We start from the raw sequence: 27,512 nt of genomic DNA on the forward strand, positions 1-27,512 counted from the left end.
CTTGTCTTCATTGTGTGATGCTGCTATTTACTATGCCTTTTTATTACTAATTAAACAATGACTCTTGTGTACGGCATATGTTGGAGCATGCTTTAGGCACCCGATTGCTATGGGAAACTGTAAAACATTCGCTCATTCTAAAGAACAGGGCATGCAAATACATACACAAGAATGAAATCACGACACCACAAACACCAACTGTCATAAGTAAAAGGGCACGAGGCGCGTGCCAATTGTCGTAAAGTGTCGATGGTGTGTCAGCAACAAAAGTTTTTAGATGGTGTGCGCTACTGTCATGTCCATGCACATAATTCATCGGCGAATTGCTCGTGGTACATGGCGCGATCGGCCGTGTTGTGAGAACCTCATAGGGGAACCAAGCATTGTTCGGCAGAGCGCTGGAGAAGAAGCTGGAACAAGGCAGCATCACACTCACAGCGAGCAATGGGCGTCCAATGGGCGCCAGAGGTAGCAGCGTGTGAGGTCTGGGAAGTGGCCATGTACCTGTGTAAACTTCCAGCGGGGCTCCCCGGGATTGTAGCAGTCTCACTATAGCAGTTTCTGGCACACCAACACTTCTCCTTATTGACCAACAGCAGACTTCTTCTCTACAATCTTCGGAGCACCAGCTCGTCGATTTGAATGGCCGTCAAGGAACAGGGGCTCGTCCACTTAGACCTAACCTTTCATGCATGACGACGAACGTGACTGCGTCTGAAGTAACAGCAATGAAGACAATAAGCTCGATAGCGGATCATCGTTGACGACCGTGAGACGCTTTCAAGTACTTATGCGTTGAGAAAGTGAGCCTTTGTTTCATGCAAACAAAGCAGTAAGGCGTTTTCTTATGGTGCCCGACAAAGATAGAGTGGCTGTAGCCTCTGAGATGCCATTGCGGCCAGACTGGACTGGATGTCAATTGTGGCTAGTTTTAGTTATGATTCCTACCTGATTTATTTTGTCTGCATGTTTTCTGTTTGTGCTTATTTTTAGCATTTTATTTATTTTTGTATTTATTTATTTAATACTGTAAGCCTCTCTCAGGCTCATACAGGGTGGGCAAGCAAATATACACAGTCGCGTACAAACCAGGCAATATCGCACATTGCGGAAGAAACAGAATCACAAGATGATGGTGAAAATAAAACTTGAACGATGAAAGCAATTGTACAAAATTATGGACAGGTCACAAAACATCGAGGTATCAGCAGGGGGTACAGTGATCAGTGTGTTCGGAAGCGCTCACAAACGTCAAAAAACAAAAGTTGCTTTTAGTCTTTATAAAACAGGCTTTCTACATTCCGAACAAATGAATCTGCAGAGGAAAGATTAACGCATTCACGTGGCAATTTGTTCCACTCTTCCACTGCTGACGAGAAGAATGAATATTTAAAAGTGTCACAGCGTGACATGAATGGTCTGATGCACTTATTGTGGTTGGTACGAAGGGAGTGATGGTTAGGCGGCTTTATATATAGTTGTCTTTATCTATGTTTAAACCCTTGTGATACAAAAGAAAAATAAACTTTAAGGAAGAGACACGGCGACGAGCTGCAAGGGTCGGCAAGCATGCCTGCCTGCGCAGCTCAGTGACACTGTCATGCCTCGAATACTTAGAATAGATAAAGCGAAGGGCCTTGCATTGGACGATTTCTAATTTGTTGGAAATATATTTTTGGTGGGGGTTCCAAACAATGCTGGCGTACTCGAGGATCGGCCTTATGAAAGATTTATATGCTGTCAGTTTTACATAAGAAGGCGCCAATGGAAGTTTTCGACGCAAGAACCCTAGCTGGCGATAGGCTTTTGTGTATGTGCTGCTTATATCTGCATCCCACTTCAGTTTACTTGTAAAGTTAACGCCCAAGTATTTAACAGCGTCGTTTCTTGCAATGTTTGTGCCGACCAAATTGTAACTAAAATGCTGGATTGTTTTTCTGCGAGTTATGCTAAGGCAAGCTGTTTTTGAGACGTTAATTTCCATTTCCCACTCAAGGCACCAACATGCAATATTAGCTAGTGTGGTATTAAGTCTAAGCTGGTCATCAGTTGTGCGGATAGTGGTGTAGATCACGCAGTCGTCAGCGAATAATCTCATTCTAACGTTAGGCTCAAGGCACATATAGATATCATTAACAGGAACAAGATGGGTCCTAAAACGGAACCTTGTGGTACTCCGGAAAAAACTTCCAATGAATCAAAGGCTGTGTTGTTTACGGTTACATACTGGCTTCGATTTGATAGATACATTTTTATCCATGCTATTATGTTACTGTTAATTAATACCAATAGACACAAGTTTGTCAATCAATTTACTGTGAGGCACCTTATCAAAAGCTTTGGCGAAGTCTATAAATATGGAGTCGGTTTACAATTGTGAGTTAATAGTAGTTACGAAGTCATGCTTTATTTCCAAGAGTTGAGTAACGGTAGACAGGTTTTTACGAAATCCGTGTTGGTTTGGGTGCAATAAGTTGTTATCTTCTAAATAAGTAATTATTGCCTTGTTGATTACATGTTCCAATAATTTACAGCAGCAGCTAGTTAGTGAGATAGGCCTGAATGTTTCTATGGACAGCTTGCTCCCGCCTTTATGAATTGGAATTACCTTTGCACACAAACAGTCTGCAGCTAAAGAAGCTGTTAGCAGGGATGCTTTAAAAATTGCTTCAAGGAAGGGACATAGTTGCTCTGCGTAGCGTCGAAGGAATACATTTAAAATATTGTCAGGACCCACTGATTTCTTAACATCGATCTGCAACAGCAGGTTTAGAATACCTTTCGTAGTGACAACGACATCGGGCATTAAAAAAGGATGCACCGGAGCAACAGGGCTGCTTGGTGCGCATGCACGTGTAAATGCCGACTAAAAATACCTATTGAAAGCATTGGAAACGGCCTGCGTGTCCTTTACGATAGTACCCTCAATTTCTACTTCAGTTGTTGGGTTTTCAGGCCGTGCCAAGAAACGCCAAAATTTTTGCGGCTGATCCGTCATGAAGTGAGATAACGTATGTGAAAAAAAATTTTGTCTTGCATTTCCAATTTCCGCCTTAAGCTGAGATGCAAGTTCCTTTAAGATGATTAGATTCCTCTTTTTTTTTGTGCATTCTCTGTACCCTTCTTTTAAGGTGAATAATACGGCGATTGATCCATGGTGTTTTTCTTTGTGTGCGTTTTAGTTTCGTTGGGATAAAATTTTGTTCACAGTACGTAATTATTTTTTTCAGTTGAATCCACATATCATTAACACCCTCACATTCCTCTAGAGAAAAGGTCTTTAGTGCTGTGTCGAGGTAATCAATAACACAAACATCATTAGCTCTGGTGTAGTCTTTCACGGCTATCCGTGAATTTGTGCCATCGGGTTTGGTATTTAAGCATTCGAGGTTAAAAGTTATGATTAACATTTTGTGGTCAGATATTCCATCTTCTACAGTGGCTTTACCGGATAGGTTATCGGAAAGAGAAGCTAGGTCTAGTATGGAGCAAGTGTTTCCTTGAATTCGGGTTGGTTCCTAGACCAACTGGGACAATGAAAAATTGAACATTACATTGTATAATAGCTCGCTGTTGGCAGTATTTCTAGTACTTGTTAAGTTTTCCCAGTCAATAGCGAGATTGAAATCTCCAGTAAGTATTAATTTGGTACGGGGGGTAACCTTATCAACCAGATAGTCATGTATTTGTAAAACGTAATCATCAGACGCATTTGGCTTTCTGTAGATGCCACCGATCAGTACTGGAGCATCGTGAGCAAATATTGTGCACCAAACGCTTTCGTGATTCGCGATACCCTTTTCTCTACGATATTGCAAACCACGTTTTATTGCAATGGCAACCTCGCCCCCGTGACCGTCACGATCTGACCGAAGTAGGCAGTGAAGAAGGAACAATTTCAAAATCAAGAATGTCTGGGTGCAGCCACGTTTCAGTTATCACGACAATATCAGGAGTGTACGAAGATAACAATTCTTCTAGCTTCTCAGTTTTGTTAACAATGCTACGGGCATTCAAACATACCAATGAAAACGGTGTGGCGGCTTGCGGGTGTCACGCGTTGCTTTTCGCGCGACCATCGTGACGTGCCCTTCTCAGGGAAACTCTTGCATTTTTTGCTTCATCCCATTCGTACAAGTCGTCATCTATCTTTAGTTTATCGAATACAAGAATGACCTTAGCACCATTGTCCCGATCTTCCTTTGCTGATTGTCATAGTTTTTTGCGCAGGTCCCGAACTCGTGCGGAAAAGTCTTCGGATATCGATATCGCTGTTCCCTTCAGTTTGCCGCAATTACGAAGGACTAACATTTTTTCAGAGAAATTGTACAGTTTAAGAATTACTGGCCGCTCTCGATTTTGTGTTTTCCTGCTAATTCGGCGCATGCGTTCTACAGATGTAACATTCACCTTGAGGATGTCTTTAAAAATGCCCTTAACAATCTGCTGTTGTAAATCTGCATTTTGTTCGTTATCACCCTCTTCCACGCCATAGATTATTATGTTATTCCGGCAACTCCTGTTTTCCAAATCTTCTACCTTAACTGATAGCTCTCGCACCAGTTTATTTGTTTCTACAGTCATCACCTCATGCTCGGCGAGTTTATCCTCGAATTGCTTTAGGCGAGCTAACTCTTTTTCTATGGTGGTTAATCTTTCCTCTACGTTGCCTACTGTAGTTTCTACGTATTTTAAGTTTTCGGAAAGAGCAGTGAGCGCTTTATTGGTCTTTGTTTGTTCCTTTAGAATTTTCTTGAGGAGCTGGCTATTTAAGGTGGCTTCTGAACCAGACTCTGAGTCTGAGCAAGGTCCAGGGTTTAACTCCACATCACCTGATGTTAACAGCAGTAGCCTAATAACAAGCAAACAATCACACAATGAAGAAAGCAGACTCTGTGGGCACGGCAGCACTACTAACGTGAGCGAATCGTCTCTAATAGAGCAGACAGAATGTTTGTCACCCACCTGGATGAAAAAGTAGAAATTCATGAGCAACCGCCCGAACACGCCCGAACTGAAAGACTGCTGAAGATGGCTCCGGGTTTTATGCTGAAGCTCAAGCTTGTCCGCTGACGTCACTCGGTTGACCACATGGTAGGGGAGGGGCACTTGAGGCGCTGCTTTCCATGATGGTTCTTCGTCGACGGGGCTGTCCGGCGCAGGCGCGACGATGTTTCCCTGTGGTGGGAAGAGTTCCGCCGGGCCAACGACGAAATCCACCCGCAGCAGGGCGATCTGGACGAAAAAGTAGAAAATCATGAGCAACCGCCCGAAGACGGTGCTGCCAAGCCCACTGAAAGACTGCTGAAGATGGCTCCGGGTTTTATGCTGAAGCTCAAGCGTGTCCGCTGACGTCACTCGGTTGACCACATGGTAGGGGAAGGGCACTTGAGGCGCTGCTTTCCATGATGGTTCTTCGGCGACGGGGCTGTCCGGCGCAGGTGCGACGATGTTTCCCTGTGGTGGGAAGAGTTCCGCCGGGCCAACGACGGAATCCACCCGCAGCAGGGCGATCTGGACGAAAAAGTAGAAATTCATGAGCAACCGCCCAAACACGGTGCTGCCAAGCCCACTGGTAAGGTTTGTAGATGCTTTGCTGTTTTGTGTAATAAAATGTATTTGCTGAGCCACTTTTGTCTTCTGTCTCTCTCATTTCCATCCGCGTGGCAAGGGCTCCCGAGATACGTGGCACTAACTGCCAAACTGCACAACTACAGAGAAAAAAGGTGCAAAAACTTGTCATCGCATGCTCATACAGGAGGCTAATTTATGAATCCGGCACACAAAGAGGTCCACATAGAAGATAACTGCTAAGGTATTTGATTTTGTTTTATGGTGGTTAATTGTCAGTTGATTGACTCACACATGCACTAGCACTATTACCGATATCATATATGATATGCCATGCCTTAATCATTAGACATCTTTCATCATTCCTGTGCTGGTACAGAACTGTGGAATTGTGAAATTTCGCTGCCCCCTTACACTCTCGCCAGTGTAAAAAAAGATTAAATGGTGAGCCTCCAGTTTGCAATCTCTGACATTTGAATAATCGCTGCTTAGCAGAGCAGCCCGTCTGTCCGATGTAGTAAGCGACCGCAGCTAAAAGGAACCTCATATGCCACACCTGAACTTCAATGAATGAATTTGTCGGTGTTTTACTCAACAAATATGTGTTCTTTTCTTGTCTTTCACTCCTTTCTTGTGGCGCAGCGGCATAAATCTTACCTCACTTATTGTCAGCCCCAAAAACAATGTGAATGCCATATCTACTTCTATTTTTTAGCCTGTGAGACATGCAATGTATGAACGGCATATTGCTACCGGCATGTATTGGGTACACCTTATTCGCTCGAGAGCCAGCCGCAACGGGTGTGCTTTTCGAGAGCTGGCTACACTATGAATAATTAAAAAACCCCGGCACTTCTGAAGTCTCATGACAAAATCTACAGTATGTCTCTGCTCGTCGCTTTCTGCAACCGTGTGCAGCCTTAATGAAACAGAAGAACTGAAAGCTGGGCCAGTTGGCGACAGTACTTGAACATATTTCGACACAGAGCACGACTACGCATACACAAGAGAAGAAGGGATACTGCAGCGCTGACTCGCAACTGAACTTTTATTGAAAAAAAACATAAACAGAACAGATAGCACAACATTTTAACCTTTATACTGTTGGAGAGTACACGTGGGAGGTAACGAGGTTTTTTTATTGTTCAAAATGTCAACGTATCTGGTTTTTCTTGCTTTAGTGTGGTCGCAAGAGTGTGATGGTTTAAATGTTCCTTTCCTGTTCATGTTTTTTCAATAAAAATTCAGTTGCGAGTCAGCGCTGCGGTTTGTCCCTCCTTCTTCTATTTTGTACACATAGTCGGGAACTGTGTTAAAATATGTTTAATTAACAAGACAGATTTCTTTAAACGTTCTGCAACTGTAGCTACTGCAACAGGATGATAACCTACATATTGTCTCGTAGTCTTGCGACTAGCGCACCAGAAACCAGAAGACGTTCTGGGAGGCAGCCACTTTATTTTGTCGGAGAGGTGCCCAAAATCTCCAGTGGCAACGTAGACAAGTGTTACTGTTGATAGGCGTAACAGGAATACCGTCACGTCATGCTACGCACTCTTCTTAAACAAAACACAAAAAATGTGACGCTTTTTATCGATACATCACATAAAAAAGTGATACAGAAAAACAGGCAGTAGCATGTGAAACATAGTGAGCACAGGTCTATGTATATGACAAAAAGAACAGATGCAACAAACGATAGCGCGTCTGCAGTGACCAATTGCAGACATCAGGTGGCATTGCCTTCCTTTTAATAGACATCGTTCTGATCTTTAAATTAAGATGAAACACATGCTTTCACGACAAATTTATGTGAAATTGAACATGAACAAAAAAAAATACAGGTCGGGCATAAGTGTTCAGTATCAGTCCTTATGGTAAGGTTTTAAACGAATGACATGGACCACTTCAGAGCGCAGGCGACATCGCTGTGGTGATGTGAGGTCATCGGGGACCTCATAGTCCAAAGGGCCAAGTTGCCGTAAAATCTTGTATGGTCCGAAGTAGCGACGCAGCAGTTTTTTACTGAGTCCTTGTTCCCGAATGAGAGTCGATACCCAGACGCGGTCGTCAAGTTGATACTGTTGGTTGCTGCGAAGCAGATTGTAGCATCGAGCGTCAGCTTTTTGCTGACCTTGAATGCGTAGACAAGTTAATTGCCGAGCCTTTTCTGCTCGCTGCAGGTAGGATTTGCCGCGACCCAGTCAAAAAAGTTCAAGTGGCCCAATTGGAAACATACCGATTGACATTAATTGGTTTTCAACCCATTGGACTTTTGTCACCACTTGGAAATGTACCAATTATATATAATTGGTGAACCAGTTCATATCCAATTGGTTATAACCATTCAGACAAAACTGATGGCTAATTGGTTCACCAATTGATGTAGGCAGGGGACCGATTGGTCGTTTATTGAAGCTAACTGGTGCCCAAAAAACTAACTTAAGTGAACTTTCACTTTCACTTTTATTCCTTAAAGACCCCACCAGGGGGTATTACATAAGGGGTGGATTACAATATATACAACAGGTTGAACACTTTATTATAAGGTATAATGTGATGTGATCGCTTCAATGAAGGCAGTAGGGCTTGAGTTAGCGATTTCTTGTGTAAGGTCGTTCCAGTCCTTGGCTGCTCGAGGAAAAAAAGAAGATGCAAAGGTAACTGTGCGCTTGAGGACGGGCAACGTTTAAGGGGTGACCAATGCGATAGGATATGCGTGATGGTGGCAAAATATACGGTGCTTTATTTAGCACGCTGTAGTAGAATTTATGAAATAATGATAAACTAGCAATGTGGCATCGATTAGAAAGTGTTTGTAAACCGGATTCCGATTTCAAGGATGTTATGCTGATATCATATGAAAAGGCGGAATGAATGAAACGAATGGCATGATTCTGAAAAACCTCAAGGGCATTTGGGAGGAATATCTGGCGAGGATCCCAAATGGCTGATGCGTATTCTAGTTTGGGCCGTATTAGTGTTTTGTAAGCTAGTAACTTGACATGCTGTGGAGCGCTTTGTAAATGACGTCGTAAAAACCCAAATGTTTTGTTAGATGATGCAGTAACGTTGTTCACATGCGCACACCAGTCGAGATTATTCGATATCGTCACCCCTGAGTATTTGTATTGGCATACGGTCTCTAGTTGCTGGTTTGCTATTTCATATTTGAATTTTAAAGGGTTAGGACTGCGAGAAAACGACATTGTTTTGCATTTACCAGTATTTAAAATTATTAACCAGCGTTGACATCAGTCCTTAATGTTGTGCAAGTCTTGTTGAAGAGCAGACTGGTCAGTAATGTTAATAACTGAACGATAAATCACGCAATCATCGGCAAACATGCGGATTTTGCTAGTAACATGCAATGGTAGGTCATTAATATATATTAGAAAAAGTAGGGGGCCTAATACCGAACCCTGAGGGACGCCAGATTCTACTGAAAGAGGCTCAGAGTTGTTGTTATTGACGCGCACTGACTGCAGGCGGTTAGTGAGGAACTGCTCAATCCATGTTAGAACTGTGGGGTTTAGATTCAGTCGGGAGAGTTTTAGTAGTAAGCGTTGATGAGCAACTTTGTCGAATGCTTTCGCGAAATCAAGAAAAATTACATCAGTTTGAGTGTTAGCGTCTAGATTGAGGTGCAGGTCATGGAGAAAGGCACCTAGTTGTGCTTCGCAGGATAGTCCCTCGTGGAATCTAAGATGAGAATGGTGGAAAAAATTTTGAGAATCAAGGAAACTAATTATATGAGTGTATATGACATGCTCCATGATCTTACAAGGTACTGATGTGATGGAAATGGGGCGGTACTTTAAGGGTGAACTCTTGCTGCCTGATTTGTAGACTGGAACGACCTTGGCCATTTTTCACTCTTTTGGTAGGTTTCCAGATGACAGTGATTGGGAAAACAACAGCGTTAGATAAGCCGCGGAAATGAATTTGGTGTTCTTCAGAAACTTCGATGTGATTTCATCGAAACCTGCTGATGATGACAGTTTAATGTTGGCAATTATGTTTGAAATGCCGTCTATCGAGAAGGTGATACGGGGCATTGTAGCCTCAAAAGGTGTAAGAAACGAAGGTAATGGTTCATCAGGTTCTTTGGTGAAAACAGAGGAAAACGCGGTGTTAAACATGTTAGCGGTGTCTTTATCTGATAGCATTTCACCCTGTTCGTTAGGTAAAGATATAGTGCGGGTTGACTGTGGGTTGATGGTTTGCCAAAATTTCTTAGCGTTTTCAGTAATCATCTTAGCCAGGTCATAGTGAAAGAAGGTGTACTTGCTTTGCCGGATAACGGTAAGATATGTACGTTCAGCTTCGTAGTACTTTTTCCATGAATCGTGCTGTGGGTTTTGTTTAGCCTGGCGAAAAAGGCGCTTTTTCTTGTTTTCAAGTTTTTTAAGGTTTTTTGTGAACTATGGTTTATGCCGGTTAGCATTGATTGATAATGTTGGAATGTATTTATCTGTTAAATATACTATTTTTTCTTTGAAAAGAGACCACTTTTCATGAATGTCGCGCTCTTTAAATGTTGCTTCGTATTCCTCGTAAAATTGTTCAAGTTCGTTATTGATCGCTAAGTAATTCTCCTTATTATAGAGACGAATGATTTTCTTATGTGACTGACGCACGGGCTGGGTTGGAGAAAAAGTGGCATGAATTACTTTGTGGTCACTTATTTCTTTAAGGTAGGTGATGGAAGATAGTGTTTCAGGGCTTGAAGACAATACTAGATCAAGGATGTTAGCACTATCCAGCGTGACACGTGTTGGCTTGGTTACCATTTGAGTGAGGTTGAAGTTTAAGCAGACGTGTACGAGTTCTTTAGATTCCAGATTCCCAAAACTTAGTGGAGGGTTTGACCAAACAATGTTGGGGTAATTAAAATCTCCGAAAAGTAGAAGGAGCGCGTTCGGGTACTTTTTGACTAGCTGGCTTAAGATGTTGTTTAATTTCATAGAAAAATCTGAAGAATTGTTTGGGGGGCACACACCAACGAGAGCAAGTTGTGGCTTGGAAGGACATAGGATTCATAGAATTTCTAGGTCGGAACGTATATGAAAGTTCTTTCTTAATGGAAATGTGGACACCACCACCTCTGCTCCCTGCCGATCTTTGCGGATTAGTTCGAAGTTTGGCAGGTCTTCCAGTATTTCCGCATCAAAAACATTGGGATTAAGCCACGTTTCTGTTAATATGAGCAGGTTACTCCCAGACGATGAAACAAGGTTTGATACCGCGTCTCGTTTTGAAAGAATGCTTCGTATGTTAGTGTAGATAACCGAAAAAGACGTATGCGCACGAGCAGCATGCGTAGCGTGGCAGGGCATTTTAGTACGGCGTGGTAGCTATGTTAGTTCCTCGACACTTTGAGATGACTCGTTAAAGACATATCTCTTTGAGTTGACGTGCAGAGTTTGACGTCCACTGGTGTGCAACTGGTAATCCAGTTAATCCTAAATGGTCCCCCAGTTGAAACTAGGTGGTGTTCAATTGGTTAACCAATTTGAATAGATGTAGTCATCCAATTAAAGCTAGCTGGCGTCTAAATGGTTTGCCGGTCGAAGAGAACTGGTGTCCAACTAGAAGGTCAGTCAAAGGTACGTGGTGTTCAATTGGTTAAGCAATTGAATAGATGTGGTTATTCAATTAAAAGTAACAAGTGCTCAACTGGTCAGCCAGTTAAAATAGACTGGTTCCCAACTGGTTAACTGGCTAAGTGCAAATGGTCATCTAATGAAAGCAAACTGGTGCTCAACATGAACAGCCTTTTTAGACAACAATAGTTCGGCAAAATTGTCTCGTACAGAGCGAGCTTCGTAGCACAACTCCCAATTCGTGGTAGCAAGGGTATTTGTAGTCAAACTGCTGCTCACTCTACAGTAGCTTCTGGAAAGGAGGTCGCTGATATATTCTTGTTGCTCAGAGTTCTTTCTTTATACCGCGTTGCATCAGCAATCATGCAGGCAGACTGCTTGAAAGAAAAATATAATAAGACAGAGAAAAAATTGAGCTACATGGCTGTAGTAAAGAGGTTACCACACTAGTTTAAAACGCTGTAACTGCGCGCTCTGGCACTTCCCAGATCGTGTACTTCGAGATAGTCCACACGTGAGCATTCGTCCTAAGCAGTCATGCATGCCAACATGAATAGTACGATTCGGAGCGCATTATCGGAGTGTTCTAGACGAGTGTGGTTATCTGTACACAAAGGATGGAAATGTTATCGATGTAACAAGACTTACCGTGTACTGTAGCGCCCACACTTCATGCTGGCTCCGCCCGTGCACTGTGTCCGCTGCAGTCGCGAGCCAACACTAGTTAGGGTAAGGAGCAAAATGTGCAAAAGGTGCTAATAATACAGCAGTTAAGGTGGTTCAAAAATGAGATACTTGCTTTGATTGTAAAGAAATAGGGCTGAATCAATCGATCAGGCCAACACGATTACTGCAAAGATGCTAGATATAAAAGACGCCGGTATAAAAAAAGCTTGCGACTGGTGTCCGCTGTGGTGGTGTGCAGTCTAGTAGTGATGATGATGCTGATGGCACTTGCTGCAGTGCTTGCACTGTGAGTGCATGCACTTTTATGAAAATATAAACTACACAACTATTGCTTTCATCGAAAGACATTACAAAAGTTTGTAATGAGAAATTAATTTTTAAAGTGTACTTTGACCTTACTTTATCGCTTCGATTGCAGCGTTTTTGGGAGGGTTGTTTGTAGTAAAGCAACGCTTGCTCGGTCGTTTTCTCACTGTGTTCTTGTAATAATAAACTGCGGTGGCTGCTTGCATCATAAAGATGTGATGTGGCAAGAAACGTTTGTAGCAGATATAGTACTATAGTAAGGTGTTTTATGATTTTGGAAAAGATATTACAAAATTTTTTCTACCTTACTCATTGCCAACTTCACGGAACTTGCACATGGCGCTTCATAGGGTTAACCAGTTGAAGAGAACTGGTCTTCAGCTGGTCAGCCAGTTTAAATTCCTTGTTTCTACTATACAACCAGTTGAACACTTACAACATGAGGTGTTTACAACTAGAATATTTCCAATAAAGGGTCTCCTTTAATTGCAAAGTATTTCCCATTCGGGTGTGCTTATTCAATTGGACCAACAAGCATTCCAATTGAGAGGCCAGTTAGAATTCACTATTCTAGTGGTTTACCGATTAGGATGTGTGCAACCGATTGAAGTAACAAACATTGCAATTGGGAGACCAATAGGAAACTGGTGGACCTATTCGAATGACTGATCATAACTGTGTGGTCCAATTGGTCCTCCACATTGAAGCACCACATCCCAGTTGCTTTTCAACTCACTCCATTTAGGATCGATTGCTATGAACTGGTATGGTTTTTTGACAGGGGAACACAACAACATCGTCCAAATAGACGAAGCATGTTTGTTACTTCAGGCCAAGGTCAAAGTTATTTTCGTCAGTCGTGTTTGGGAGCCTGGTTTGAGCATTGTCACGGTTTTTCTTCTATAGGGCGATATAAATGGTGTCATCTCTGCCGTTTCCTGCACTGGTGTTGTATGCAAACGTCACATAGGGTAAAACTACGTCCCCGTATTTGTGCTCAATGTCTACATACATAGCATGTTCGCAATGATTTTGTTCAGACACTCAATGAGGCCGTTTGTCTGAGGTTTGTCCTTTGGTGGCTTGTGCAGCTGTAGTGCAAAATTGTTTGCGTAAGGTCAACCGTGAACGCCGTTCCTCTGTCAGTGATAAGCACCTTGGACGCCCCGTGTCGCAGTAAAACGTTTTCGGTGAAAAACTTCGTGACTTCTGTGGTGATGCTCTTAGGGAGAGGCCTTGTTTTGGCGAAACGAGTAAGATAATCGGTTTCCAGGATGATCCATTCGTTGCCATCAGCGGATGTCGGGAGTGGTTCGAGAAGGTTCATTTCAAGCTGCTGAAAAGTTCTTGAGGGTGGTTCAATCGCGTTTAAATAGCCAGCAGATTTCTGGAGGTGCTTCTTGCGTCCTTGATAGTCTCAACATGTTTTTGCGTAGAGCGCCGTGTGAGCAATGAGGTTGGGGTAGTTGTATTTATTTTGAATTCCTGCCAGTGTGTGGGTGAATCCGAGGTGACGTGATGCTGGTTCATCGTGGCAAGCTTGCATATTTTCTGTGCGAAGTTTCGTAGGTACGACAAGGAGGAAACTTGCTCTGTTTGGGAAAAAGGTCTTTTTCACGAGAGCGTCGTCTTGCAGGCAGAATAAAGATGGACCACATTTGTAAGCTTGCGGAGTGAATGAGGTCTTGTCTTCCTAGTACTCAATCAAGGTGCGCATGTCTGGGTCGATTTGCTGTTCTTCAGCAAATTGTGTAGCACAGATCGCTCCGAGAAAGAACTTGTCATCTGCATCTTTGCACGGCAGCGTGGACGGGTGCGCGTGAAAGTCAGTCGGCATCCGAGTGCTTGCGTCCAGACTTGTAAACGACCTTGACATCAAACTCTTGAAAGTCTCAAGCTCCAGCGTGCTAGGTGGCCTGATGGGTCTTTCAGGTTAGCAAGTCAGCAGAGAGCATGGTGGTCAGTAACTACCTTGAACAGCCGTTCGTATAGGGAAGGGTGGAATTTGGCTGTTGCCCAGATAATGGCGAGGCGCTCCTTTTCGGTGGTCGAATGTTTCCCTCCGCTTTCGAAAGAGATCAACTCGCATAGGCTATGACATTTTCGAGGAAGTTTCTTCTTTGTACTAGCACTGCGCCGAGGCCTGTGCTGCTTGTGTCTGTATGGATCTCCGTCGCATTTTCATAAATGTGTGGCAGTACTCGTAGCAACTGAAAGCAGCGCTGAAGCTCTGCAAATGGATCGGTTTGTGGAATTTCTCACGCAAACTCGACGTCTGATTTTGTCAGTCGTGTCAGTGGCCTAGCAATATTGGAGAAATTTGGTACAAAATGCCTATAATAGGCACATAATCTCCAAAACCGGCGGAGAGCTTTTTTATCCGCTGTGGAAAGCCAGCAATGGCCGAAGTTTTTCATGGGTCCAAGCTTACTTCATTTTGCTGACAACATGGCCGAGGAACAGTAACTATTGGCAATCAAACTCACATTTGTCCGGTCTGAGAGTCAACCCGGAAGATTCAGTTGCTTCGGGCACAACCCTCGTTCTGCTCAGGTGTTCCTCGAAGTTTGCTGCGAAGACACTGCCATCGTCCAAATAGACAAGGCATGTTTGCCATTTCAAGTTGATCAAGACCATGCCCATAACCCTGTGTAAAGTAGCCTGTGCTGTGCAAAGTGTGAATGGCTTGACTTTGAACTCATAAAGGCAATCCAGCGTGATTAAAGCAGTCTTTTTCCTGTCCCATTCGTCGATCTCTATATGCTAATAACTACTTTTTAGGTCTATTGAGGAGAAGTATTTGGCATAACTTAGCTGGTCTAAGGTGTTGCAGTCTTTTTTGTGACATGGTTCAACTGACGATAATCCACGCAGAATCACAACGTCCTATTCTTCTTCCTGACAAGCACGACAGGCGATGTCCAAAAGCTCTGCAATGGTTGAATGATGTTATCACGTAGCATATTGTCAACCTGCTTCTTGATGGCCTCCCATTCTTTCATCGCTACTCGATAAGGGCTTTGGCGAACAGGCTGCGCAGATTTGTCTGTGAGAATGCAGTGCTTGGTGATTGTTGTTTGTTTGATTTTCGATGATGATGAAAAGCAGTTTTTGTGCTGCTACAGAAGGTTAATTAACATTTCTTTTCTATGCGCTGGCAGATCGTGGTTGATGTTAAATGTGGGCTTTGGTTCTGGTACTTTGGTTACGTGTTCTGATGACGAGTTTGTCATGCTGAATGTGTAGCTGATTTTTTCGAGATGTTCTATAAAAGCAATAGGCATGCCTTTGTTGAGGTGCCTTGTTTCCGCTGGGAACTTTGTGAGCAGTACTTGGGCGTGCCCGTTTTTGAAGTTAGTGATACCTCTTGTGACACAGATGCCTCGGTGAAGCAGTAGTAACTCAGCAATTCCTTCAACAATACCGTCCATTTCATCTGAAGTGTTGCTGCCGACGGTAACGAACATACTTGGGTAGGGTCTGAGGCTAACATTTTCTTTGAGCACTATCAAGGGTGCGGCTTACTCAGCATTGGGGTCTCGGTTTACTGCTTGGTCTCTTGAAAGCGTAATCGACTGTGACTTCAGATCGATGACGCCGCCGTGCCCATTGAGAAAAATCAATGCCGAGTATTGCGTCTCGAGAACGCTGCTAAAGTATTGTAATCGTGACTGTGTATGTGTCTGTGTCGTCGTGTATTGTGACTCTCACGGTGCACCTTCCAATTGGCATGATTAGGTTACCAACAGCTGTGCGCATCTTTGCGCCATCCCACTCAGTCTTCACTTTTCTTAACTCGGTGGCTAAGCTAATGACGGAATAGTCAGCACCTGTGTCCACGAGTGCACTAACATTGTGACCATCAATAAATACGTCAAAGTCTGTCGTTCTTGATGTTGCGTTGCAGTTTGGGTGTTGGATTTGGTCACGGCTGCCTCATGTTGTCCATTTATGTGTCCCGCCACAGTGTATTCGTCGAGCACAGATTCATTCGGTTCATGACATAGACTGGGGAAAGCGTCGCTTTGTCGCCGAATGTGTACTTTTAGGCTGGTCATCCGCAGCGGAGGTGTTTCAGAACTTTTGGCCACATCAACCACACCCCCAGTGACTGCAGTGTTTAGTTTCTCCGGCTTGGCGACCGGCCACGTACACCCGCAAATTGTGACCGACGTTCCTGTGAAGAGTGGCAGGTAGGCGAAGGTGAGCAGGAGAAATTCCGGGGCCTCCATTCAGTGGCGCTGAGGTACTCTGCAATATCTCTTGGTCTTTCACTTCGTTGCGGGCACAGTGCAGAGGCTGGAAACCCACCTAGATCTATTTGTCTGTATTGACAATGGCAGTAGATGTGTCCCGCTTCTCCACAGTGGTAACACAGTGGTTGCTGGTTCGGTGCATGCTATACATCAATCTTCCTCAGGACAGCCAGGTGAACCAGAAGCGCATGGCTGGTCATGTGTGGAAGTGGAAGACAGCGTTGTGGCACAGGGTTGCCCTGGCATAGGATGAAGGGACGTGCTGAACCGTGAGCGACGGCAGCATATGTCATTCGTTGTGGTTCTGCTATGACTTCGCATTGTTCGTAGGTGCCAAGCGCATGCTGAGCTTCTTCTCTTATTACACTACTGAGAGACGACAGCTGTGGTTGCAAAGTAGGAAACAACATACGAAGTTCCTACTGGACAACGGCTCTTATTACGTCTCTGAGGCTATCGTCGTGGGCAATGTTATCATGGGCGCTGCTCTCCATCATAGTCATTGGTAGCAGGTCATAGTGCCTTGCTGCACATATTTGCAGCGATTTTTTTATGTGGCTGGCTTTCTTTAAGAAGTCTTCAACTGTAGTGGGAGTGTTCTGTAAAAGGCCAGCAAAAAGACTTTCTTTTACGCCCTTCATGAAGAAACGGACCTTCTTGTTTTCAGACATTATTGGGTATGCTCATTTAAGAAGCTGAAGCATTTCTTCCACATAGAATAGAACAGATTCACCAGGCTGTTGCATGCACCCTTCAAGTAGCAACTTCGTGTGCTCCTTATCATTTTCACAAGGAAACGATTCCAGGAGTATCTGTTTGAATAGTTGCCAAGAAGACAGCGATACTTCGGGGTTCTCAAATCACACCCTGGCGGGGTCCTCCAATGCAAAAAAGGCATGCTGAAGCTTACTGTCCTCGTCCCACTTGTTGAAGCTAGCTACCCTTTCGAACTTGTTTAGCCATTTTTAGTCGTCTTCCTACGGTGAGCCGTGGAACTTTGGCAGCTCTTTTGTCTGTTGGAGGACTATCGGTGTCGCAGCTAGATCGCTTGTGCTAGCGTCTGTCTTCTTCGTTGCCATCTCGGTAGAAAAGGGACTAAACTCCGAAGTCAAGTTTTGCAATCGGCAGCTTGCTCGCTGGCTGGTGGCAACGTCAACTGCAGGCGCACAAAGGCGGCTGGTGCTCCAGCTTCTAAAGTACGGCTTGGGCATGGGATAGCAGCACCTCCACCAGATGTCACATAGCCTTGCGACTAGTGCACCAGAAACTGGAAGACGTTCTGGGAGCCAGCCACTTAATTTTGTCGGACAGGGGCCCAAAATTTTTGGTGGCAACGTCGACAAGTGTTACTGTTGGTAGGCGTAACAGGAATAGCGCTGCCTCGTGCTGCGCACTCTTCTTAAACAAAACATGAGAAATGTGACCCTTCATATCTATACATCACACAAAAAAGTGATGCAGAAAAACAGGCAGTAGCATCATGAAGCACAGTGAGCACAGTTCTATGCATGCAATAAAAAGAACACATGCAACAAATTATAGCGCATCTGCAGTGACCAACTTCAGATGTCACGTGACAATAAAAAAGATGTAGGTTGTGCCTCTGCATGAGACTGCCACACCTTTTGGGCTGACACATGGGAAGACTTAAGGGCATGGGCAAAGAGAAGACTTAAAAGGGCAGATTGGTCTTTGAGACCAAAAAGTGACAAAAAATTCATTGTTTTTAAATTGACATATTTGGTTTCTGCAAGTATTTTTCTATCTCTGTGCAAATTTTCACGCACCAGGAAGTGGTAATTTTCTTGTAATTTTATTCTGTCCAGATTCTTGGTGCTGTTAACATGCAGAACCTGCAAAAAAAATGGAGAACCAACTTCGAGGCCTCTTCATAACTTGCCAAAACCTGTGTTAGAAGCTATTCTATGAATTAATGAGCACTTTATGAGGATTGCAAAACATCCACACCATGATTGTTGCTTTTTGAAAAAACTGTGTGTTTTCAGTTTTTTTTTTTTTTCATTTGTCTCAAAAAAGTTTATGACTGTTCAATTTTGAGGCCTCAATATATCTCTGCAGCTAGGGCAGGTACAACAATAATTCTTTTTGCAATGGAAACGTGTATGTGTGTTGTAGAATGCAAGCATAGGAGCAGAATTTGGAGCACAAATCTTTTTAATTAATTACTCATCGAAATTGTAACACAATTCCAACTGCTTTTGAAAATGAATAGCTCATTTTGCTGTAAAATAACCATAAAGGGCCTAGAAACAAAAAAAAAACTCTTGCATACTTTCAATCTTTAGTCATTAGTCCATGTCGGCATATCTGAAATATCACTTAAGTAGGTACTTTTTTTTCTATGGAGGCCTTAAGCAATAGAAGGTGAACTTAAATTATCTCACGAACATGATGAGTTATGAGAACTAATTAAATATTTGAAATTAGCAGAAAAAAACTGCATAATCCTGTGCAGTTTGATCAAGATCACTGAAGAAATAAACACAGCAGCTGCGTGGCTCAGTGGTGGAATACTGGCCTGGCACGTAGGGTACCCGGGTTTGAATCTCATTGTGTCCTGGTTGTTTTTCCTTTAGTTAGTTTTTTTTCCTATTTTGTGCAATATTGGTTACGGACACCGGCTGCGACAGACAACTTTGGCACACGTGACCCTTGTAATCTCATATCTTCTACTATAAAACACGAGCTTTTAAATTTCTACTTTCGTTTATTTATAGTGAGGGTCTTGTTCTGGCAGACTTGACGCCTTCAGGTAGTATGCGAAGGAATATTAGTCAGCTCCACGCTCATAATAAGATCACATGCTACATGATGCCAACAGGCAAAACAAAAGTGTTCCACACTCGTCGTCAAGGCCACTAGCACTAGTTTACGAGCTGTATATAGCCCCAAAGTTGGCAAGCAGAGCTCAGAATCTGAAAGAGCACAAGTGTTGAAGATTGTGCAAGTTGGTTCATCGTACTTGAACTGGTATATAGCGCATTACGGTAAAGAAGAAAGGGCCCAGAAAACCGACACAAGTGGACAGAGCGCTAGACAGGGGATGACCAAAACTGTAGCTCAGTTGGTAAAGCATCATATGCATTATTCAGAAATTACAGGTTTGGTCCCTGCCAGCAGTAATTTTTCTAACACTTTGTCCTTTTGTGTCGGTCTGCTAGGCCATTTTTTTGGCAGTGACTATGGTGACGGGGCCTGTCAACTCAGTAGTATCTTTGAAGTGAGGGGGCCTGTCAACATAGTGTAATCGGGACTATAGTGACGGGGCTCGTCAGCGCAGTACTATCGCTGATGTGAGGGGGCTCGGCATCATAGTGAAATCATAACAGTGACAGGGCCTGTCATAATAGTGATGCAGCTATAGAGACGGCCCCGTCATCGTAAAGCAATGGCTACAATGAGAAGGTCTGTCACCGTAGTGTAATAGTAAAAATGAGGGGGCCCGTTGCCGTAAGTTTGTAGTCGTTTTAGACGCCGCCGTCTAGCTGCTCTGGTGGCGTAGTGGCTTAACACGCAGTTGGAGATGCAGGTCGTCAGTTTGAATTCCCCTATTTGAATGTTTTCCTTTTTTTTGCCTTTTTTTCTTTCAAGGTAATGCAGCAAGAAAACCTTGTTGCGTTCTGCGACGATTGTTCAACAGCTCTTCCATGTAGATTTCGTGGTGCAGTGTCGTTGGTGTCCGACATCGGTGTGGATTGTGCTCTTTTTAATTTGATTCTCTCAGTATTGTTTAAAGTAATGTTACTTTTTTTAAATGATAATCGTGTTCATTAATAGGAGAAATAACTATCAACTTTGCTTTACATCCAACGTGGAAAGAAGACGTTTCCCGATGATTTCCGATTGATACTGCGCTGGGCGAGCAGCTTTCATTGTATGCATCTGAATTCAGTTTATTATCCCATTGAATGGCCACCCTCAATGGGGTTTCCATTTCTTTGCATGGATACTGTAACTCCGACTAATAATTTGTCACATATAATGTGATGCTCCCAAATCAATTCGTTCTGCGCATTTTTCATGTCACTGTATAATGACGACAGATGGGCTGATGCCAAACATTATGCAGGTCAACATAGAACGTGTTACCCTGAGGGCTGCGTGGTTGGACAGTATGTTTCACTAAGTCCCAAAACCACAGTACATATGACTACAATTCATGTAGCTCCGACTTCAGGCCTACTTTGCTTGAAATCACACACACAGACTTATTCATGTGATTGAATCGGCTCCTTCAATCAAGGGCATATGTGCATCGCTTTAGTCTAATGACAGTGTGCTATTGCTATATGCAAGCATATACATTCGAGCTCGCAACGATGCAGTAGATACTCACACAGGGGTGTGCTCTCTGTAGCTGTCTTCCCATCTTGAGACGACGCTTGTCTTGTGGAGTGAAACATGTTCAATATTGTTCTCAGCGATTCAAATGCAAGCGCGCTGAAGTCGTGGGCATGAACGGTCGCCTGGATGCTTTAATTTGCAAGTGCACACTGGCTGGTGTGGCTGCGGGCTTGAGTAAACCACAACGTGTGACCGAGTTGATGAATTGAATAAGCGAGAATGAACGTGCATCTAGCAGCATTGATGTGTCGTATGATGAGGGAAGTTAATCATAGGGAGCTTGAACGCAGTCACCTCGCGCATCAGTAAAGAAAAAAAAACAAATAAAAACTTCTCCCGTCACTTCAGTAACAGCACGAACAGCAGCACTATGCCGAGGCCCGTCACTATAGGCAGCGTTGTTAATACGAGCCACCTCATACATTATTACAGCACCCTGTACTATTTGCCTCGATGCGGTAGTGTCTGTGCACGTGTGCGCTTTCATTGGTGGTGGTGAAAACTCGCTACACTTGCAGTACTGCAGTAGATTTTACGTTTGGGGGGAGCTCAGACCAGAGCTCTGTGGCAGCCCCTCAGCGAGCCGAATCCATCAACGAGAACCTCAACTCAGCTGATCGTCCAGGTTCTCGCTGGCCAGCGGCTCCTCCCATTGCTCCACTGTAGGATGCTGTTTTTAAAATAGGCAACATTACTCGAAACAATAGTGAAAGCAGGAAAGAAAGAGAAAAGTTCAATTTGTCTGCGCTACTCGAACTGAACTCTCACACCAACAATGCATGTTGCACATTAACAACGTATCCACTGCACCTCAAAAAATCAACATGGTAGGGCTAACAACCGGCACAAACAATGACGTGATTTTTTCATAAAAAATAACAAACTTTTGATTTCTGGACAGCTGTAATGTCAATATTGATGCATTCTTATAAAAAAGTTGAAAAAAAATAAAAGAATAACGAAACGGGATTCGAACTGACACCCTGCGGCATGACCGCATCTCCAACTGCGCGTCAACCCACTGCGACACCATAACCGCTAGGCGGTGGGGTCTCAAACTACAAATTTATGGCAATGCCCCCTCCCTTCATTTTTACCATTACACTATGGTGACGAGCCCCTTCACCATAGTCATTGCTTTCCCCGCAGGGGCGCCTGTGAAAGCAGGCGTTTGGTGTGTAGCGACACCACGGACCCGAGCTAACGGGGGAGTTTCTACTCCCTCCCACGCCTAGCCGTGCGTGGCTTTGCCGTGTCCGGGGAAAAGGGGATCCTGGGGGTTGAGCCGACCCTGGGTGATTGGACCTTTAAGGCCCCCTGGCAGAGGCAACACACCTCTTTGGCCCCGGCTTCACGTAGACGGTACCCCTGGGCTGACCCACCCAGGGGAAATCGGCAGTCGCCTTTTCCTATCTCTCTCTCTCCCTACATCTTCGTCTTTATCTCTTACTGTTTATCTGTCCTGTCTTCTAGTCTCTTCCGTTTACTTCCAAACTTCCTGGCGGCTAGGGTTAACCCTGTGCAAATAGCCTACCTTGGTCTAGGCGCATTGGGTTATAGTGGCGTTGTACGGCTGGCGTCTGCAGGTTTCAGCATCCGCAAACTTGTAGCGTCCCCTCGTTGGGCTCCGTGGTGGGTGGCCGCCAACGCTGCTGAACAAAAATAAGACAGGCATGCACAGAGCATTCCCCTTACTATCTGATCGTACCGGCTTAAAGCGGGTATGCACCGATGATATAAACTTTTTTAACCAGCCCAAAGAAACATATCCTCACTATCATGTTATCCACTGTGAAAAAACTGAAAAGCAAGCCAGAACCGTCTCTCCTTTCCTGGTTTCTAGGTGTCTTACCGAAACTCTTGGCACAGGATACAAGGTAACCAAAATGGCTAGTGGAGACCTTCTCCTCGAAATTCGTGACAAAGAACAATTTGAAAAGCTAGACCGTCTTTCAGATTTCGGTGGCATACCAATAACCATAACACCACATAGATCGATGAACACAACTCGCGGAGTGGTATCTGACATGGACTTACTTGACTTGACTGAGACTGAACTTTTGGAGGGATGGAAGAGCCAAAATGTCACTAATGTGCAGAGAATCATTATTAGAAGAGATAATAAGGAAACACCGACGAAACACCTAATACTCACATTTGCATCCAGTAAACTACCGGTATCTATTCAAACAGGGTACACAAAGACATCTATCAGGCCGTACATACCAAACCCTCATCGTTGCTTCCAATGCCAGAGGTATGGCCATGGCTCTAAAACCTGTCGTGGTCGGCAGACTTGTGCGCAATGTGGAGTCCTAGGCCACGTGTCTGAGAACTGCAAACAACCACCACACTGTGTAAACTGCGAAGGAAACCATGCCGCATACTCACGCTCCTGCACATACTGGAAAAAAGAAAAAGAAATAATTACGTTGAAGGTGAAGGAGAACATTACATTTAAGGAAGCACGGCGAAGAGTCGCTCCATTCTATGGAGCTACATACGCTGATGCGACGCGTCAGGGGGCACTGCCGCACCAGCCCTCGCCACTCCTTCGGCCCGCACATATCGAGCCGGAGGTTGTGGCACCTGCCCCCAAGGTGGTTGTAGCCCAGGCTACACCGCCTACTCCCAAACAGAGACCGTAGACTCCAGAGTCCTCGGGTCTCAAGGCCTCACCTCACCAGGCGAGGCCCGAAATTGGAACTAGCAGCCCGCACGTGCGGGCATCCAGTGCCTTCGAGGAGGCAATGGATACGTCGGTACCCGTGGTGCCGAAAGAGCGGCGTGGCTCCTTGGAGCGCGCCAAGAAAACAAAAAAGCCGATAACAGGGCCTGGTGACGGCCCTGTTAAGTGAACTCAAACTACCTGTCTAAACAGCCACTCGCTTTTCGTACACACAGCACTATTTTACATTCACCATGAACACTCAAATTATACAATGGAACGTCAGGGGCCTTCTCAGAAACCTTGACGACATCCAAGAGCTCTTACACGAACACTCTCCAGAAGTGCTGTGTGTACAAGAAACACACCTTAACTCAAAACACACAAACTTTCTTCGTAAATACGTTATTTTCCGAAAGGACCGTGTTGATGCTATGACATCATCCGGAGGTGTTGCCATCATAGTGAATCAAGGAATTGCATGCACACACTTACAACTCCAAACATCCCTTGAGGCAGTTGCTGTTCGAGCAGTTCTTTTTGACAAACTGATCACAATCTGCACTATCTACATCCCTCCTAGCTATCAGCTGCAAAAACGTGATTTACACTCTTTAATTGATTAACTTCCGGAGCCCTATGTTCTCCTTGGAGACTTTAATGCGCATAGCAGACTATGGGGTGACTCTCGGTATGACGCGCGAGGTCGACTGATTGAACAGTTCCTTCTCTCCTCGAGCGCGTGTCTCCTAAATCGAAAAGAACCAACCTATTATAATCTCGCCAATAACACCTACTCCTCCATAGACCTAAGCATAGTATCTCCATCTCTTGTGCCTCTACTCCAGTGGAAAGTCGTCAGTAATCTTTACAGAAGTGACCACTTCCCCATAGTTTTGAGAACAAATACAGTAACTGAGTGTCCATGACGTGTTCCCAAGTGGCTCATAAACAGGGCCGACTGGGAACACTTTTATACCATCGCTCGTCTAGGTTGGAATGACATAAGTACTTTGAACATTGATGTTGCTGTCAACTACTTCACAGCATTTTTGATTGATGCTGCAACAAAATGCATCCCACAAACAAATGGACACCCTGGAAAACGGCGTGTGCCATGGTGGAACTCTGAATGCCGAAATGCGCGCAAACAGCAAAACAGAACTTGGAGGCTGCTTCGGAACTCACCGCCAGCCGAAAATCTTGACACCTTCAAGAAAATAAAGTCTCAAGGCAGGAGAACGCGTCGGCAGGCCAGAAGAGAAAGCTGGCAGAAGTTTTTGTCAGGGATCAATTCATACACACAGGAAGCTAAAGTCTGGAACATGGTCGGTAGGATAGCAGGAAAACAAGTACACACACTTCCACTTGTAAACACTCAGGGTGACACCTTGAAAGATCAGGCAAACTTCCTCGGTGCACACTTCGAACAGGTGTCCAGCTCATCCCACTATACTGACACTTTTCAAAAATACAGAACAAGAATAGAAAAGCAGAAACTCGAACACAAATGCACTAGATACGAGGCATATAATCAAGCGTTCAGTCTAGCTGAGCTGCGAATGTCTCTAAACTCCTGCAGTACTTCTGCCCCAGGTTCTGACCGTGTCGTTTATGAAATGTTAAAAAACCTACCGATCGAAACACGAAAAACCTTACTTTGTTTGTACAATGCTATCTGGTTTTCTGGCACTATCCCTAACTCCTGGAAAGAGGCTATTATAATTCCCATTTTGAAAGAGGGCAAGGACCCTTCTTTACCTTCGAGTTATAGGCCTGTTGCGCTCACAAGCTGCTTGTGCAAAATCTTCGAAAAAATGATAAACTGCAGACTTGTACATTTTCTTGAAACAAACAATTTGCTCGACCCATTTCAGTGCGGGTTTCGAGAAAGTAGATCCACCACAGACCACCTTGTTCGTATCGAGGCACAGATCAGGGACGCCTTCGTCCATAAACAATATTTTCTCTCTGTATTCCTCGATATCGAAAAGGCTTATGATACTACATGGCGTTTCGGAATTCTAAGAGACCTGTCCCACCTTGGCGTGCGCGGAAGAATGTTCCACATAATCGAAAGTTACCTGTCAAACCGGACATTCCGTGTCCGAGTGGGCACGGCTCTTTCGCAAACGTTCGTCCAGGAAACAGGCGTGCCACAAGGTGGTGTACTTAGCTGCACACTTTTTCTCATCAAGATGAATTCCTTGCACTTGTCCATTCCTCGCAATATGTTTTATTGTACATATGTCGACGACGTCCAGCTTGGCTTTAGATCTTGCAACCTGGTAATGTGTGAGCGACAGGTTCAGTTAGGTTTAAACAAGGTCTCCAAATGGGCAGAGGAAAACGGATTCCGACTGAACCCACTAAAGAGCACGTGTGTCTTGTTTTCCCGAAAGAGAGGCATGCACTCAGAACCTGACATTGAATTGAACGGTCAACGTCTGTCTGTCAATGTGGAGTATAAATTTTTAGGATTAATCTTGGACAACAAGTTGACCTTCGTACCGCACATCAAGTATCTAAAAACAAAATGTTTAAAAGCCATGAATGTTTTAAAAGTGTTGTCACATACTACGTGGGGTAGTGACAGGCAATGTCTCATGAATCTGTATCGAAGCCTCATTCGCACCCGCTTAGATTATGGGGCCATTGTTTATCAGTCTGCAACACAAAGTGCTTTGAAGATGCTGGACCCCGTGCACCATTTGGGCATCCGCCTTTCTACGGGTGCTTTTCGCACCAGCCCCGTAGAAAGCCTTTATGTTGAGTCAAATGAGTGGTCGCTTCATCTGCAGAGAACTTACATGTCCTTTGTTTATTTCCTTAAGGTGAAAGCAGATAAGAAGCACCCCTCATACTCCACTATTATTGATTTGTCGAGCTCCATTCTGTTTCAAAACAGGCCTTCGATGAGGCAGCCCTTCTCAGTTCGCCTGAAAAGTCTAGCTGAGGAAACTGGAGTCTCACTTGAACATAGTTTAATGGCTCCTGTAGCATATCTGCCACCGTGGCAATGGCAGGCTATAGACTGTGATGTGTCCTTTCTTGAAGTTACAAAACATGCGCCTATTGCCCATATCCGAACATACTTCCTGGAACTTCAACACAAATACACACGTCCTGAGTTCTTTACAGATGCCTCCAAGTCTAACTCCTCTGTGTCCTACGCTGCTGTCGGCCCATCCTTTTCGGATGCTGGCCCTCTACATCCAGGCACAAGTATCTTCACAGCGGAAGCCTACACGATACTTGTGGCGGCTAAACACATCAAGCAATTACAAATACAAAAAGCAGTAATTTATACAGACTCCCTCAGTGTAGTAACGGCTCTGCACACTCTTAAAAAACACAAAAACCCAGTCCTTGTCTCACTTTACTCCATTTTATGCACACTATACACACTCAAGCAACATGTTGTAGTGTGCTGGGTGCCAGGGCACCGTGAGATTCAAGGCAACGTGAGGGCAGATCAGCTCGCTGCATCCGTCCACAAAAGCACTGCCCCTACACCCATATCAATCCCGGCCGTTGATCTTAAGCCGTCTCTCAAACGAAACCTCAGAGTATACTGGCAGAGCAAGTGGGATACACACACACAAAACAAACTACACGTTATTAAGCCACACCTTGGTCATTGGCTGCCTGTATCGAAATCGCGTCATACAGAGGTAATACTAACGAGACTCAGGATAGGACACACATACACGACACACACACACCTTTTGTCCGGTGGCGATCCACCATTGTGTGACAGATGTGGTGAAGTATTGACAGTCCTTCACATTTTAATTGAGTGCAAACAATTGGACACTGTAAGAAAACAACACTTTCCATTACCCTACCAACAACATATACCTTTACACCCTGCAATGTTCGTCGGTAGGGAACCGCTTTTTAGTCACAAATTATTGTTAGCGTTTTTTAAAGAAATTCATAGTTTTCTCATCATATACCCGGGCATCCCGTAGCATGACCTCTCCAGAGAGGTTTTTGCTGCGGTGGTTACACAAGAAAGCACTTGCCTCACGGCCCTTGGACGCAAGGGTA

The 27,512-nt window shown here is 44.3% G+C and overlaps 1 protein-coding gene and 1 long non-coding RNA gene across 14 annotated transcripts in view; one reads left to right on the forward strand and one right to left on the reverse strand.

Annotated features, from left to right (window-relative positions):
- The window catches only part of LOC119162985 (tRNA (34-2'-O)-methyltransferase regulator WDR6), a 996,048-nt gene that overhangs the window by 859,388 nt on the left and 109,148 nt on the right, over positions 1-27,512 (forward strand). The gene's annotated exons all lie outside the window — the stretch shown is intronic.
- LOC142786835 (uncharacterized) lies at positions 22,332-27,276 on the reverse strand. Of its 2 annotated transcripts, none has more exons than XR_012889176.1 (3): positions 27,185-27,276; positions 25,544-25,744; positions 22,332-22,443 (listed from the first exon to the last, which is right to left on the reverse strand). It is a non-coding gene; the product is annotated as an uncharacterized LOC142786835 (long non-coding RNA). The 2 variants fall into 2 exon arrangements; XR_012889175.1 differs by lacking the exon at positions 22,332-22,443 and adding an exon at positions 22,894-23,126.

The sequence above is a fragment of the Rhipicephalus microplus genome, unplaced genomic scaffold (genome assembly GCF_043290135.1).
Source record: "Rhipicephalus microplus isolate Deutch F79 unplaced genomic scaffold, USDA_Rmic scaffold_34, whole genome shotgun sequence".
NCBI classification, from domain to species: domain Eukaryota; kingdom Metazoa; phylum Arthropoda; class Arachnida; order Ixodida; family Ixodidae; genus Rhipicephalus; species Rhipicephalus microplus.